We start from the raw sequence: 15,960 nt of genomic DNA on the forward strand, positions 1-15,960 counted from the left end.
ACCTGCTGGCTGCATACCAGGTATCCATTTCCACCTTCTTTCTCAGTCACAGAAGCCCAGCTCTACTGGGGGCAGCAGTGTGCTGAGCTCAAAGAGAATGTCTTTCAATCTCTTGCGATTGGGGATAGTCAAGGCTATGTGAGCATAGCTCAGTGGTAGAACTTACAGGAAATTTCACCAAAGAGGGCTCACTCAGCTGACAGACTCTTCGTGCTTTTTCCTCTTCCTCTTTTATACCACCAGGATTGTGGATGTAATGGCTGGAGCTCCATCACTTATCTTGGTTCATGAGGCAACCTTGACTATGGAAGCCACCAAAGAATAGTGGAACAGACTCATGTGTGGAATCTAATGAACAAAATAAACCGATGAACAAAATAGACATAGAGACATAGAACCATGGAACAGTCTGACAAATTTCAGAGGGAAGGTAGGGGTGGGGAAGTTGGGGGGGAGATTAATCAAAGAACTTATATGCATATATGCATAACCTATTGACATAGCCAATAGTATGGAGAAGTCCTGGGAGGGGCTGGGGGCAGATGACAGGTAGAGGGGATCAATGAGGGGAGAAAAGGGAAATCTGTAATACTTTCAACAATAAAGATAAATTTTAAAAAAAGAAGAGTGGAACAGAAAGATAGGATGGTAGGCTGCTTTGATCATATGGACCCTTCATAGCAACACTAATTGCACAATTGCTGGGCCAGGAAAAGCAGAGCAGTGGGTCTCTAACACTGACTATTAAATGCTTCCACTTGAAAGTAACACAAGACATTTCCACCCACATTTCATTGGCCAAATCAAGTCGCGTGGACATGCCCAACTTCAAGAGAACAAGTTAATACCATCCCCCCATGCACTCAAAAGTAGAGAGAACCAGATGTGGGGGGATAACGGTAGTGCTTACCATATGTGGTATGGCTATTCCCAATTTACAGATCAAATAATTAGGTGCCACAGCTAATTCTCAGGAGGTTCTGTCTGGTTTTAAAACCATCTTCTCTCCTTATCCCCAACACAATAGCTACTACATTATAATATACTGGATATAGACTATTTTTTCCCTAAAGAATGATCCAATTTTCTGCCTGTACCAGTCTTTGTGATGTTTATGATGATTTAATGACAGTGCTTGCTAACTGTAAGCTGACTGATTTTTAATAAAACAACAAAACTCAGAGAGTGGTGAATCATTTTTATGGCCTTCCAGAGCTCCTTCTCCAGAAACACTTACAGCTCTAAGAGTTCACTTGGGGCTCTTAGGAAATAACCAAGAGGCCCTTTCTTTCCCATAGCCTTCAGGAAGCACAGCTGGAGTCTTAGCGGTTAGATCCCGGCATGTAGAGGCACCAGCAATGGCCACAAAGTAGAAGTAAATTTGCACTGAAGTCAGTTTACAGTGCATTGATGTCCATTTTAAAAATAAGCATTAGAGCCCTGGCTGGTGTGGTTCAGTGGTTAGAGCATTGGCCCAAGCACCAAAGGGTCTCGGGTTCCATTTCTGGTCAAGGGCACATACCTGGGTTGCATGTTCCATCCCCGGCCCTTGTCGGGGTGCATGCAGGGGGCAACAAATAGATGTGTCTCTCTCATATGAATGTTTCTCTCTGTGTATCTCTCCTTCCCTCCTTCCCTTCCACTCTCCCTAAAAAATCAATGGAAAAAATATCCTTGAGTGAGGATTAACAAATAAATAAATAAATACATGCATACATACATACATACATACATAAGTATTCCAAGTACGGCGCTCTGCTCATGTTGGTCCTCCCCACCAGGAGGGGGCTCCCTTTCCCCTGCCAAGCCCCAGTGCACTTTGTACCTCTCCTGTGATCCAGACAGATTTTATCTGGCTCTGGAATCAGCATGTACTTGTCATCATGCCTTATTTATTCCTCTTTGCATACTGAGTTTCCTCGGGTCCTCATGACTGATGGGTAGAAATGGGATTGCAGTAACAGTAATAACCCCTAAATTGGGATTCTCTTGACCCAATTCGGTCTCCAGGATCTCAACCACCTAAAGAGTCTTATTCCCTCACACAGTCCTAGAAGCTTTTACATAAAACCTTTAAACTAGGCCTAGGACAGTTCACCCACCATCATTTGGCCTCCAGCTACAGGGCCGGAACAGACATGTGGACACAGGGGACTGGTGTGGCCACCTGACAGGTGTTGGCCAATGACAGGTATTAAGAAGTCTGCTGGTTGGGGCTTTTGAAATGCTCTGGTTTGCCTGACAAAAGTAGTGGCTCAGATTTTCCCTTTGATCCTATCATTTGATTATTTTCTGAAATGTAGATGTGATGCTTGGAGCAGCAGCAGCCATCTCTCCATATGAGGACTGAAGCCAAATCTAATGATATTGCATCAAGCAGTGTGTAGGAGCCTTAGTTCTGCACTGGTCCTCAACAGACTTCCTTTCAAAAGGGGGTGCGGGGGATACCTTAACTTGTTAGGTTTTCTGTGGCTTGCAGTCAATAGGAATCCTAACTGGTACCGAATGGCAAGGCACACATCTCCAAAATTACAGGCGATCTTAAATTACTTTTAAGGAAAAACACACCTGCTTGGGTCTAAATGGTAGAAGAAAGGCAGGGCAAGAGGCAGGAAGTGGCCAGATTTGGGAGCAGAGGCAGGACAGAAGTCCACAGAAGTATAGACTATGGTAACCCATGTTTGAGAGCATTCTCTCTCCCCCTCCCCCCACGTCAGCAGCACTCACACAAAAGCAGAGGACAGGGGCAGGTGCAAGGGTGAAACTAAAACTTCATAAAAACTCTTCAATAATTCAGTGACTTTGTCATTTGGTCATTTGGTGAGTTGGCTTTCAGTAAATTAGCTTTCAGCAAATTGATTTTTCACAAAGCCCGTGTTTTCAGCTGGAACCATTGCCATTTCCCAGGGCTGCAATTCCTCCTACAATGGCTGTGAGCTCCTCTGTGCCAGAGCTGGGCCGAGCTGCCAGGGGACAAGGCCCCTCTGCTGCTCATGGCCCTGGCAGGGAGCTGCTTTGTCCCAGAGCCCTGCAGGGATCTTGGCAGAGCGGCTCGTGGACGTTCACACTCTCTCTGGAGGATTCAGGCGCCCACCGTTTGAGTTGGGCACAGAGACAAGCCCACAGGGAGGCCTGGGCCTTGCTTATACCTGGCCTCCCCTTGAGGACCAGCGCAGAACAGTGAGTGAGGACAATGGGAAACTAGTTCCAAATTTACCCAATGACTAGGTTATCCAGCGGTAGTACTGCAATTTCAAAGAAATAGCTGTTCCACTACTCTCCCCTTCTCAATCATAGTCAACTGTGAGTTCTTACCTGGATTTTCTCAAAACACAGACTACATTACCTCCTTCCTCCCCAAGTACCTCCTCTAAATGAAATGTGATTTAATGTTATGCCCTGCATTTAGGTAGCATTTCCCACCTTTTGAGCAAGAATGGCTGAAAACATAATTCGCTCTATTATCAGCTTAACTGAGGGGAGAACCCTAAGAGATGGATTTTTGGTCTCAATTCAGCTACTTCCTGAATGCTTGGCCTTAAATGTCCTTAAGTCTCTTCATTCAAAAGTGGAGCTGGGTGGCACTTTTCCCCCAACCTTCAGAGTACCCCTGGGAGGGGTGCTCTTTCAAAAATAGTGAGGGTGGGACTACTCTATATAGGCTGTAGAGTACTGTCCAAAGATTTGCAACTACATGTCAAGGGATTGACCTATTTGCCTTAGGTGCCAGGAAACATAGAGAGCAATTCAACTAGAACATGAAGAAATTCATTCATTCATTCATTCATTCATTCATTCATTCATTCGTTCGTTCGTTCGTTCGTTCATCCATTCATTTATTCAAAAAGCATTTCCTAACCACCTCTGTACTTGGTGCTGGAGACCCAGAGATAAAAAAGATGGTCTAGCCTGGGACCGAGGCTGAGACAGAGAGTGGGCAGTAGATGCTGTAAGTGCCCAGACCACCTTCTACCCACGCCTCTTAGTTCTGGGCTCGGGGACCATCACGACATGTCTGATCTCTGCTAGGATTGAAAAGCAAAGCTTCCCACCACTTCTCCATGGGTGACTGATAGAAACTTGCTTTTTCTTTCTTTTCATCTGAAGGGAAAAATAAACACTTTAAAAACGACAGAAGTCCTACAGGTAAGAAGCTAGACTCAGACCTAGAAACACCAGACGGTAAACAGTTGAACCAGCAGGGAGTAAAGATCTTCTCTAATGAGCATTCACTGGAGAGGCTGAAAATAAGCCTTTCAAAAATGGAACAGGTGGGTCTCATCCCCTTCATGTCACTTTATTGCAAACTTCATTTCAAGCTCTGTCTTAGAGCAAAGAAATAATTCAACACACATAAACAGTGACACACTCAGACAGAGGACCCTCCACCCTAGAGGACTTCATAAGTCCTCTTCATAAGGCAGCACCCCAAGTAATGCCGTGGCTGCTGGAAAGCCACCTGGCTCCCCAAATACCACTTCTTAGCCCAGCCCCTCCTGATCCAACCCAACCTGCCGAATGAGTTACAACTCAACTCCACTGTAATTTTATTCTTTTAGGCTAAGATATTGTCCCTGTAACCCACTCCAGGTGTTGGTAAAAATGGGCCAGAATTAGGGAAGTCAAGTTCCAGGGTTTTGCAGGAAGAAAGGAGTAAACAGTGAATCATTCAGGACAGAGAAGCCCTCCCCAGGATGTCTATCGAGAAAATGCTCTAGCCCGGTGGTTCTCAAACTTCAGGGAGCCCTAGAGCCACCTGCAAGTCTTGTTAAGACAGACTGCTCCTCCGCCCCCCCTTGAACACAGCCAGAGAAAAAATGCCAGGTTCAGGGTGATCTCTCAGCGTGCCGAGGCTGATCCTCCGGGGTCTCCTGTCATCCGATGTGGCTGCTGAGAAGCTGGTGTCACTGTGATTGCGCCCCTTTGGGGTGACCACCCGTCCTCTGCCGTGGCTGTGCAAAGTTTCTCTTTGGGGTTATCAGTGCCCCACAGCCCCCCACACGCTGCTGCTGCTTTATGGCCCTTTCTGAGATGGGGCCCTGTGCCTGGCCTGCAGGGTTCCCTGTCACACATTTTTCCTCTTTTATTCTTTCTCTGTGCTTTTGAAATGAGGGCACTTTTTCCACCTCGGCCTCGAATGAGAAGTCTCAGCATGTGCTCTTAATTCTCCTCGGTTCCCTGCAGCCTCCGGGAGGCCAGCCCCAGAGCATGTGCAAAAGCCCAGGGGTCGCTTTGCAAAAGGCACGCAGCTTCCTTTAGAGAAATCCCAGTTTCCATCTCCGTCACCTCTCAGCGTTCAGGAGGCACCGTGTGCATGCGGTTTGTCTCGATCGGTCATTTTCCACCTTCTTCATCTCACAGCACACAAACTAATTACTAAAATTCTGTGGCACGCCAAAAAATACATTTTTCCCCACTCTGACCCCCCAAAAAGGTATACTTTTGAATCATTAACACCAGACAACTATTGTTGTGTTGGCTGTTGTCATTTTTTTATTTGACAACCTAAGGGAAAAGAGGTGGGTGCCCCGAAGTAGTCAGGTGTCGCAGGTTTTAAAATTCTCGCAGCACACCAGTGTGCCATGGCACACCGGTTGAAAACCCCTGCTCTACATACTTCTTTATTCCCTTGGTTCAATTTAATATATAAAGAAGAGAGAGGGGGAGAAATAAGCCATTTGTTCAGGTTCCCATCTGAGATGTATAACTATTTCTTTCCCACTTCTCAATGCCTCTGTAGCATCCGTATCCCAGAAAAGTCACACCCATAGCTTCCCAACTGGCCTGCATGTTCCATGGAGCCGCTGTTAGTGTCCTTCACAGCGGCATCCTGTGTACCTCGCACAGTGCATGGCATCCAGGGTTGGGTGTGACCTGTTTACCAGCTGAAGGAACGGTCCTGAGAAGAAAGCAGGATGTGCTCTATTAAAGCTGTTTCTTAGTTGAGGAGACTGAGGGTCAGAGTCACTCCAGGTACCAGAGGTTAGGGCTAGAACCCAGAATTTCTGACACTTGACCCAATTCAACCTATCCCAGGAGAAACAAGACAACTCCTGTTGATGATTTACTTACTAAACATTTCTCAGATCTATGTACTTATATGAACACACAAAAGATATTCACTAAGATGCTTATTGGATTACTATGATTAAATGAATTATTATGACTAAATAATTATCCTTTTTTCCTGAATCTTTTTGCACCCATGGAACATCCTAGAATCAAATAACAGCTTTAAGAACGCTTTCCCCCTCAAAATGCACATTTGTACACAAACATGAAATTTTACATCAGTTCCAAAGGGTTCCCAGAGCTCCTAAAACTGAGTTAAACCTTAAAAATCCCTTTCAAAATCTTGAAACTTTAGGCCTTACATGGGGCCTTAAAGAAAGTGGATTTTAATTTCCTCATTTCACAAATAGAAAACTGAGGACTAGAAATAGGAAGTACTGGTAGACTGATCTTAGAGTAGATGCAAAGAAGGCATGGATGTCTACTGGTCAGCAGTCCCGCACTTAGCTGGGAAAGAGACCCTCCACTTCGTGGACGTGAACTTTGCTCAGTGTTCTCCCTTCCACTCTCACATCCCTGAGCTTCTGATTGGCAGAAGGGACCTACCCAAATAGTCACCGCTAGTTAGGAGAAGCCCTGATTCTAGAACCCAAGTCTCCCAACTCCCAGCCCATTGCCCTTTCCATGACAAATTTTGTTCCTAAAGTCTCTTTAAACCTCATTTTTCAGCCTCCCAACCAACTTCTCTCCTCCCTTCCTTCCTTCTGGGCTCTATTTGCATTGACTACATTCTTATATTACATTCTTTTTTTTAATTAAAAAAATCAAAATTGCAGTCTATAAAGTGATAAAAAGTTATATTCAAATGATTGAAACCAAAAATCACTTGTATATTTCCAGTGTAACCAAGCTCTAAAAGTAAATAAATAACTAATGACATGTCACTCCTTCCAACCCCGAGAAAGCAACAACATAAATATAACATGCTGATGGGACAATAAACCTTGATTAACCTAAAATGCATAAAAATAAATGATATTTGTGGAAAGATATGGGCCCAGAACAAAATTATATTTTGCTGTTGATAGCACACTGTGATTAAACCGAATGAATTGACCCTTGCAGATAATAAAAATTGGTAACTGCCTCAGAAACTTGATTACATAATGACTGATGGAGCAGGCTCATTCTATAGGATTAAAAAAAAAAATCAACGAATAACAACAGAAAAAGAGAAAACCTTTTTGAGAGTTAACCCCTGCAAGGCCTCACAAAACACGTGAAGGACAAGATATTTTTGAGTGTTTGGCCAGTGGTGGAACCCAAGTCTCAGAACAGGGGGCTGATTTACCCAAATTATACAGCAGTTAAGTAATACAGACTTGATTTTCAGATAAGGCCACAACATCCCTGAATTGGTTTTTCTTTAAATAATAATGGCAAGTTTTGCTTTCAGCAATCACATGCCAAGGTTGTGTTGGGCCTTCTCACTGACAACCATGAGAAGACCTAGAAAAAGTATAATGAATGCTTATTTATAGGCATTAGGAAGCTACTAAGGCAAAGAGAATTTGCTGGGCCAAGGTCTGGAAAGCCAGGGAGAGTGAGGTCAGAAAATGGGGCATCTTTATTACTCAAACTCTTGATTCCAAAAACAAAAGCTGAGCCTAAGAGGCTGAGTAGAGCTTTTGGGGTTCCCACAGGACTAGAGAAGGCGCTTGGAGAAATATACAAGTCTTTTAGTTGGACAGTAGAAAGGACTGCCACCTAGGAGTCACAGTGAATGGGAAGACAGCATTTCTCCCAAGAACTGGGCCTTCTAATAATTTCAGTCCCTGATTTGATAAGGTTGATCTGCCTAGTTTAGCTTAGTTAAGGAAGTTCCAACAGGAATGAAAAACAAATGTGACATAGAAAACAAATAGCAAAATGTCAGACTTATACCTACCCGTATAAATAATTATATTAAATAAAAATGGACTGAGCACTTCAATGAAAAAGCAGGGATTGTCAAACTGGACGAAAAAGCAAGATCTAACTATATGTTGTCTCTAAAAGGTGCATTTTAAATACAAGGGCACAGATACATTGAAAGCAAAAGGATAGAAAAAGGTAACACCATGAAAAATACTAAGCATAGGAGATCTGCTGTGCTTATACTAATGTCAAAGTCAATGGCAAGATAAAGAGTATTGCTAGAGATAAAAATAGACACTTCTAAATAATAAAAGTATCAGTAATTTAGATATAACAACCCTAAATGAGCATGTGCCTAATTACAAAGGTTTAAAATTCTTGAAGCAAACTCTAACAGAAAAAGAGAGAAATCCACATTATATTATGGTGGGGGGAATGAGGAGATGTTTGAGGGTACAAATTTGCAACTGTAAGATAAATAGGTCCTGGAGATCTTATCCACAGCTTAGTGAGTACAATCAACATACTGTATTATAAACTTCAAAGTTGCTAAAAGACTAAATCTTCATTGTTCTCATCAAAAGAAGAAATAATTATGTAATGTAGTAGAGGTGTTAGCCAATGTTACATGATAATTATACTGCAATATTTAAGTGCAGCAAATCAACATATTGTACACCTTAAACTTACACAATGTTATATCACAATTATATCTCAGTAAATATAGGCTTTAAAAGAAATCATCCAATCTTCACCTTTAAAAGTTAGAAAAAGAAAATAAATTAAACCCAATGTACAAGGAAGAAAAATAACAATGAAAAGATCAGGAATTAATGAAATAGTTAACAACAATATAAAACAAATGGTAGAAAAGTTACCAAAGCCAAAAATAATAAAGAGAAAACAGAACAGCTAATATTTGGAATAAAAGAGGGGATGAGACATTAGGATAAGGCAATATTGTAAAGAACTTTATGTCAATAACTTCAGCAACTAGACAAATTCTTTGGACCAAATATGTTATATTGATTAAAGAAATTAAATTCATAACAAAAAAGAAATGTTCCCACAATGCCAAATGGGCACAAATTTGATGATAAATTTCATCAAATACTTAAGGAAGGAGTGGAAGCAGCCTGTGTCAGATGATTGAAAGGACTCAGCAGCAGGTCACTGGCCTTCATTGTTGGTGCCACCATGCACGTGAACCCGCCTCTTCCCCTTTCTTTAAAATTCCAAATTCCAGAGAAGAAATTTTATTAGACCACCATAAGTGAAGTAGACACTTCTAGAAAAACCAAACCATCCATGGCCAGTAAAGACAGGGAGCATGGGCAGTTGGCACTGACCAGGGCACAGGGATGAGGCCTGAGGACTGAGTATGCTCCCAGAGAAAGGGGGTCACCAGGCAGTCACACCCAGAGCACCTACTGCCCCTTCTGGAGCCTCGCCCGAGAAACATTCAACTCCTGCCACTGGACGTCCGTAGTCTGGAAAAGAAGCGCTATAACCCAGCTCCCTACAGGCACACAGTCTTGTCACCTGGCTCACACAGAAAACCACTTCCAGTCACCATGAAGTTTAAGGCACAGCAAAGAAGAAAATAGAACACACTGAGAACCTTAGCCAGCAAGAAGCCCAGAGATTACAACCCAAGAAAAGAGAGCCTGTCCTTGGAACCACCACCATGTTTTCTCAACCATTCCCCAAGCTCGTGCAATCCTAAAACCATCTCCCTTCCCACAAAAAAACAAAACAAACAAAAAGAACACTAACCTTTGAGTTCAGGACAACAGGCTCTGCACTGTTATCTCCACTTTCCATATGGGAAAGGTCACAGTTAGAAAGGGCCAAAGAGACCTAACTCATCTGACTATAGATCCGGGGTGTCGTATGTTGTATGATTCCTGCCCACTTAGTTCTATCACTTTAGAAGATAATTTGGGGCCCCCTTTAATTTCAGTTGGTCTAATGGGTGCCAAGTAGATTAGGAAGGTCAGGTGCAGCAGTCAGGGGAGATTCTATTGCTTTTCTGTGCTGTCTCACTCCCGGCTCCCCTGATGTTTCCTGTTTTGCCTGCTTCCCCAATTTATTGAGATTTCTGTGTCCTCCAACGTGGACATGAGAACAAAGAGCACAGAGCAGGGCTGCTGTTCAGTTTTTCAAAGGTGACAGAAGAGGGCAAACCATACCTATTTAAAGAGGCTGTGTTTTTTAAAAGGTTGAGTGATTATTTCCTCTCAGAATAAAATTATGTGAATCCATTTGCTGCAAGGAAGGGGAAAGATGGCCTTTGGAGATTGAAGCTAAACTCATTTTAGCTCAATTTGCATTTATTTCTAGTACATGAACAACTTTGATTGGAGTGCAGAGGGGAGGAGAGAGGCTGACCCAATTAAGGCCCTGAAAGGGGGCAGGTCAGAGCTGTTTGGCATGACAGGTATGCTTTGGTCACACAGCTGGCAGGCTGCTGACATTCCTCCCCACTCTTCATCCCACCTTCCGGGCCGGCCAGCCTCTGGCTTGAATGCCAGGACTCACCAGAGACAGCATGGTGCAGCGGACGGGGTGAGGGTGGATCCCTTGCCTTGGGCAAGTCACAGCCCCTTTGCTTCTAGTTCTCTGTGAAATGGGAACAATTCATGGTTCCTGTGAGGGTTCCGGCTCACCACGTATGTAAAGCCCCGGGCACAAGTGAACTTTAAAAAAGGGTAGCATGAGATCAGAGAAAATATATGTTGGTCTCTGCTCAGTTCCTGGCACAGGGCTCCTGAAGCCCTTGGGGTTTCCTGGGTGGTAGGAGTGTCTTTTGTTCTAATGAGGGGACTGTAGGTGGGCTCCTGGATGGCTCTGGGATGAGGGCTGGTCCCCAGAAAGCCTAAGGCAAGATTAGAGGCTTGGAATCTTCAGCCCCGTCCCTCATTTTCTTGAGAAGTTAATGATCGGCCATGCCTCCATGATGAAACCTCCACAAAATTCCAAAAATGTGGGGCTCAGGGAGCTTCCAGGTTGGCGAACACATCCATGTACTGGGAGGTGACACACTCAACTCCACCGGGCCAGAACCTCCTGCACCTGGGACCCCCCCGGCCTCGCCCTAGTGTATGTCTTCATCTGGCTGTCCTCTGGATCCCTTATCCAGGCCTTGAATAAACTGGTAAATAGTGTTTCCCCAAGTTCCGTGAGCGGCTGTAGCAAATTCAATCCTGAGGAGGGGGTTGTGGGAATTTGAGGTTTGTGGCCAAGTCAAACAGAAGTTGGGCTAACCTGGGGACCGGCTACTTGCCATTGGCATCTGAAGTGGGGGTAATCTTATGGGATGGAGCCACTCACCCGTGGGATCAGACACTTTTTCCACGTAGATAGTGTCTGAATTGAGTTAAACTGTAGGACAGCTGGTGTGGAGAATTGCTTGGTGTTGGGGAAAATTCCTACACATTTGGTGGCCAAAAGTGTCAGAAGTGAAGTGTTCTGAGAGAGTAGTAATAAAAGACTCCCGGGAGGAAGGAACTCTTCATCCCTGCCCCCCCCCAGTAGTATTGTTGGTGTGGCTGAGCCCCACTTGCATCTCTATCACCCACCCACTGCCCAGAGATGATCATCTGGGACGTTGTGTGGAAAAGATGACAGTGCCCACTGAAGTTCTGGAAGGTGGTGGCTCCTGAAAAGTCTTTCTTACATCAAGTCTTATAAATCAAATGAATTGCAAAATAAACTTGGTACCCTTGCTACTTGTAAACAGAATAAGAACACTCACGGTGACTAATGTTATAAAGCAAAAGCTGGGCTCTGCTTTTTTCAATTTCTTTTCAATTTATTGTGGGTTGTTTGTTGTTGTTGTTTTGTTTTGAATGGGTAAAAATTAATTTTTCTATATTCTGGATACTATTTTGTTCTGAGTGGTGAAGATTGCAATTATATGTTTCCATTTTGTAGCTGGTCTTAAATTGTATTTTCAGACAGAATTTATCAGTTTTAATGTTATAATAAATCATTGTAATGTAAATAAAAACTCGGCTCTTCAATTCTCTGATTTATCATTTCAGGTTTTAATGTGAGTGAATAGACTCATGAGATGGAAAGAGATGCAGGGCTCTGTGTGTTCCTGGGAGGCTGTGAATGCAGAAGAAAAAATTCATCCATATGTGGTTTCAGGCAGATTGAAATATGACAAATAAAATACCCCTAGCTTTAAAAAATAAATCAGTTTTATATTTTTAATAGTGAACTTTGTCAAATTGTTTTAAAAGTATAAACAATATCTAAAATCAATTATTAAGGGAAACTTCTCTATAAAAATCTATTTCTTCCTTATTTCTAATCTTTACCATAACGTTTTTCCCTTTTGCCATAATAAACAAAAATAGGATGGCATAATGCACACTTGAAGGACAGGGAATTCAAAAGCTGAGTCCCAGCTCCAGTATTTAACCTCTCTGGCCTTTATTTCCCCATCTGTAAAATGGGAACATATTCACACATACTTGGTGGTGCTGTTGGCGTAACTTGTGTGCCAAATAAGCATGATGATGGACTGTGATTAAAACATACTTTAGTTGTCATTCTTACACCCCTTTAAATGTGATTCCCGGGGGTAGGACTGGGAGGAGGGGGGTGGTCGCCCCAGGCCTGTGAGTGACCAGTCCCGCAGGCCCATACGTACTCTGCTCACACACAGACACTTGATAGTCTGCAGGCCAGAAATACAGCCTCAATTCAGCGATTACAAAATCCAGTTCTTTTTTTTTTTTTTTTTAAGAATAGTTTCTTGATTTTTAGAGAAAGAAGACAGGAGAAGAGAGAAACATCGATGTGAGCATATAACATCGACTGGTTGCCTCCTGCAGATCTACTGGCGATCCAGCCCACAACCCTGGTATATGCCCTGACCAGGAATCGAACCAGCAGCATTTCAGTGCATGAGACCACCCCTAACCAGCTGAGCCACAGTGGTCAGGGCTCCAGTCCTTTTTAATAATCCCAAACTCTGAATGTGACCTAGCTTCCCTTCTGAGCCCAGGCCTGCTTTGGTGAACTGGAGGGAAGGGGAGGCTGTCTTTCTGCTGTCTCACAGCTCACCTTCTCCTGCTCCCAAGCTGCTCTTCCTTTTCGATCTGCCAGCAGGATCAGAGAACGGGAGTGGGAGCTACAGAGGAGGAGAGGACAATCATCACTTAGCAGGTTACCGTGTACTCTCCGGCCTGGAGGTGGGTAAGACGTCAGGAGCAACATTCCAAGGGTCTGAGAGTCCCTGGAGGCCCTCCCCACTAGGCTTGAGACTAGAAGGTCACACCCCCCTCTCATTATCAGTCTTCTCCCAGTCTTTCATAATTTCAAACCAGGAAAGCAAGTCAGTAGACAGAATAGGTTTTTCTTCATTTCCACTGTAAATCCTGCATGAGGTGAGTTCTCTCTCAGCTCCTATCCTCATAACCAGCACATTGATACCTTTGTGAAAACTGAGTCAAAAGAGTCTCCTTTTAACATCCTGTCATATAAAGATCAGATATAATATATCTCAAGTGATTGGCATATAGTAGGTGCTCAATAAGTTATTGACATGGTCTAATTCTTAAAATTTTTTCTTCCATCTGGCAGGTGAGAAAGGACTTTATGGGAAAACCCAAACAGTGCCTGTTTAAATACATCAGAATCCTTTTCTAAAAATGTTCTGTAGTCAACAAGTTTAGATTTCCCAAAGCCAAATTCTTGTTAATTATTCAATATTTTAAGAAATGCCACAAGCAAAACCACATGCTTGAGAATTGAAAACTACTCAAAAACATCCTAGGGTTGGCACATCCAGTGCTGGTTGGTGATGTTCCAAAACCAGAATTAAAACAAAAGACTCCACTGTGGGTTTGAGTTTCCTTTAAAAAAAAAAAAGAAAAAAAGTGTCATTTTCTGCACATCCACATGAGAGTCTAAAATACAAATGTAAATAATGGTTCAGAAATCCCACTGAAAATTGGCCTCCATCGGCTCTTTAGAAAATACAAATAATGCAAATTCTGGTTCTACCACATCTGAACTTGGCAAAGGAAGATTTGGTCTATTTTCCAGCCAACAAACTCAATACAAAAGCATGAACCTTCCAGGAAACCTGAGACTACTAATTCCCCAGACCTGTGCCTGCGCATATATCATGTGTGTGTGGTATGTTTGAGTCCTGCCCCTCCATAAAGCTGTGGGTGTTGAGGCTCTCCTGCTGAGAAAGCTGAATGCTTTGTTCTTCTGGCGATGTCATAGAATCCTAACTTTTCTCAACCCACTGTAATTTGGCTGATTCCCACGGAAAACAGGACCTCTTCCAAAGCTGGGGTAGCTTTTGTAGCCAGAGGGAACTGAGGTGCAAATGCTTTCTTTTGATCTGAGTAGGACCCTTTTGTAAACCCAGTGAGGACTTGGGTAATTCTCTTAAGTTATTTGGTTCCAAAACCCATCTTCCTTTGTTAATTAAACTTCAATCTCCCATCCCCTTCCGTCTACACCCCCAGCCCCATGTGGTACTCACTGTACCTTCACAGTGTAGCTGGCAGCCTTCTTGGCCTCTCCTTGTCCTCACTGCCCTGTCCGTCCAGCATCACTCGACTCCACCACCAACACTAGGACCAACTTACGAAACTCCTACTGAAGCCCTCACTTTCCCCTTGCTCCCTGCATTTAATTTTTTTTAGGATTTCCATCTCTGCTTACATTATCCATCTGTTCTTGTATGTCGTCTACTTTTTCCATTACAGCCCTTGACATATTAACCATAGTTATTTTAAATTGCTGGTATGATTATCCCAACATCTGTAATGTATCAGTCTGGTTCTGATGCTTACTTTGTCTCTGAAGATTGTGTTTTTTTCCTTGACTTTTGGCATGCCTTGTAATTCTTTGTTGAAAGCTGGACATGATGTTTTAAGTATTAAGAACTGAAGTAAGCAGGCCTTTACTGTGATGTTTTTTGTTAATCTGTCTAGGAATTGGCCTGTCTTTAATATTTACTGTAGGTGTAGGTGCCAGAAACTTCAAGCTCCTCTAGTACCCCCATGTTTGTCTTTAAGTTTCCCTAAGGACTCCTTCTTAAGTAGAGTCTCCACCTTGCCACTCTTTGAGGTGTATTCCATTCTCATTATACTAGAGTCCTGTTGAGTGACAGTAAGATGTGGTAAGGAGTGGAAGCATTCTATAATCTTATTAAATCTCAGTTATTTAGTGGGCCCATGCCCCTGGACTGTGACCTTCAAAAGTATTTCTTAATTTCTCTCCATCCCCTTACCACCTTGAGTGAAACGGGAAAGCTACAGGGAGCTGATGTCTAACAAATGCCCTTCCCTCAGGTGGAGTAAGGGTCTGGTAAAGTCTTTTTCCTTTCTGTGGGCTTCTGCATGTAAAATACTCTGGCTTATTTCCAAATGGTTATTTTTCTCCTCTCCCTGGGAGAGCCACAAGGGGATAATTCTTGATTTTCACTGTGAAAAACTCTTAGGGTTATTGGAGATAAAGCCCATGAAAATATGACAACCCCCTACCTCCCCCCCCCCCCCCCCGCAAGACTGTGACCCTTAGGGTTTCTCACTGTTAAAACAGTCCACACTCAGCCTTTAGAAATTCATTCAGTTGTCTGTGGTTGGATATAAAGGCTTTTATCTCGCCCAATACATTTCTTCTATTCAAATAACACTGAAGTGAACATTCAAGTAGCTAAATATTTTTCATATTTTTAATTATTTCCTTTGGCCAAATTTATGGACACAGCACTGCCAGCTTAAAGGATATGTACAAGTTAAAGCTTCTAGAAAGTTCAGCTGATTGCTCTCCAGAGGGCAGAAAGATGGTGGCAAATGAACAACTATCAGCAGCCCTCTGGACCTTAAATATCACTGAGTATTACTTTTTAAACTGACAATCCAGTAAGACAAAAACTTTGAAAAGTATAGCACTTTTCAAAAATTACCTTTATTTGGTTACTTGTGAAACTCATCATTTAGAGAATAATTATAGGTGTCTATTAGTATTAAATTTCTAGGCAGTGAGGGGGCA

This window comes from Miniopterus natalensis, chromosome 16, assembly GCF_054644295.1.
Source record: "Miniopterus natalensis isolate mMinNat1 chromosome 16, mMinNat1.hap1, whole genome shotgun sequence".
In the NCBI taxonomy this organism is placed as follows: Eukaryota; Metazoa; Chordata; class Mammalia; order Chiroptera; family Miniopteridae; genus Miniopterus; species Miniopterus natalensis.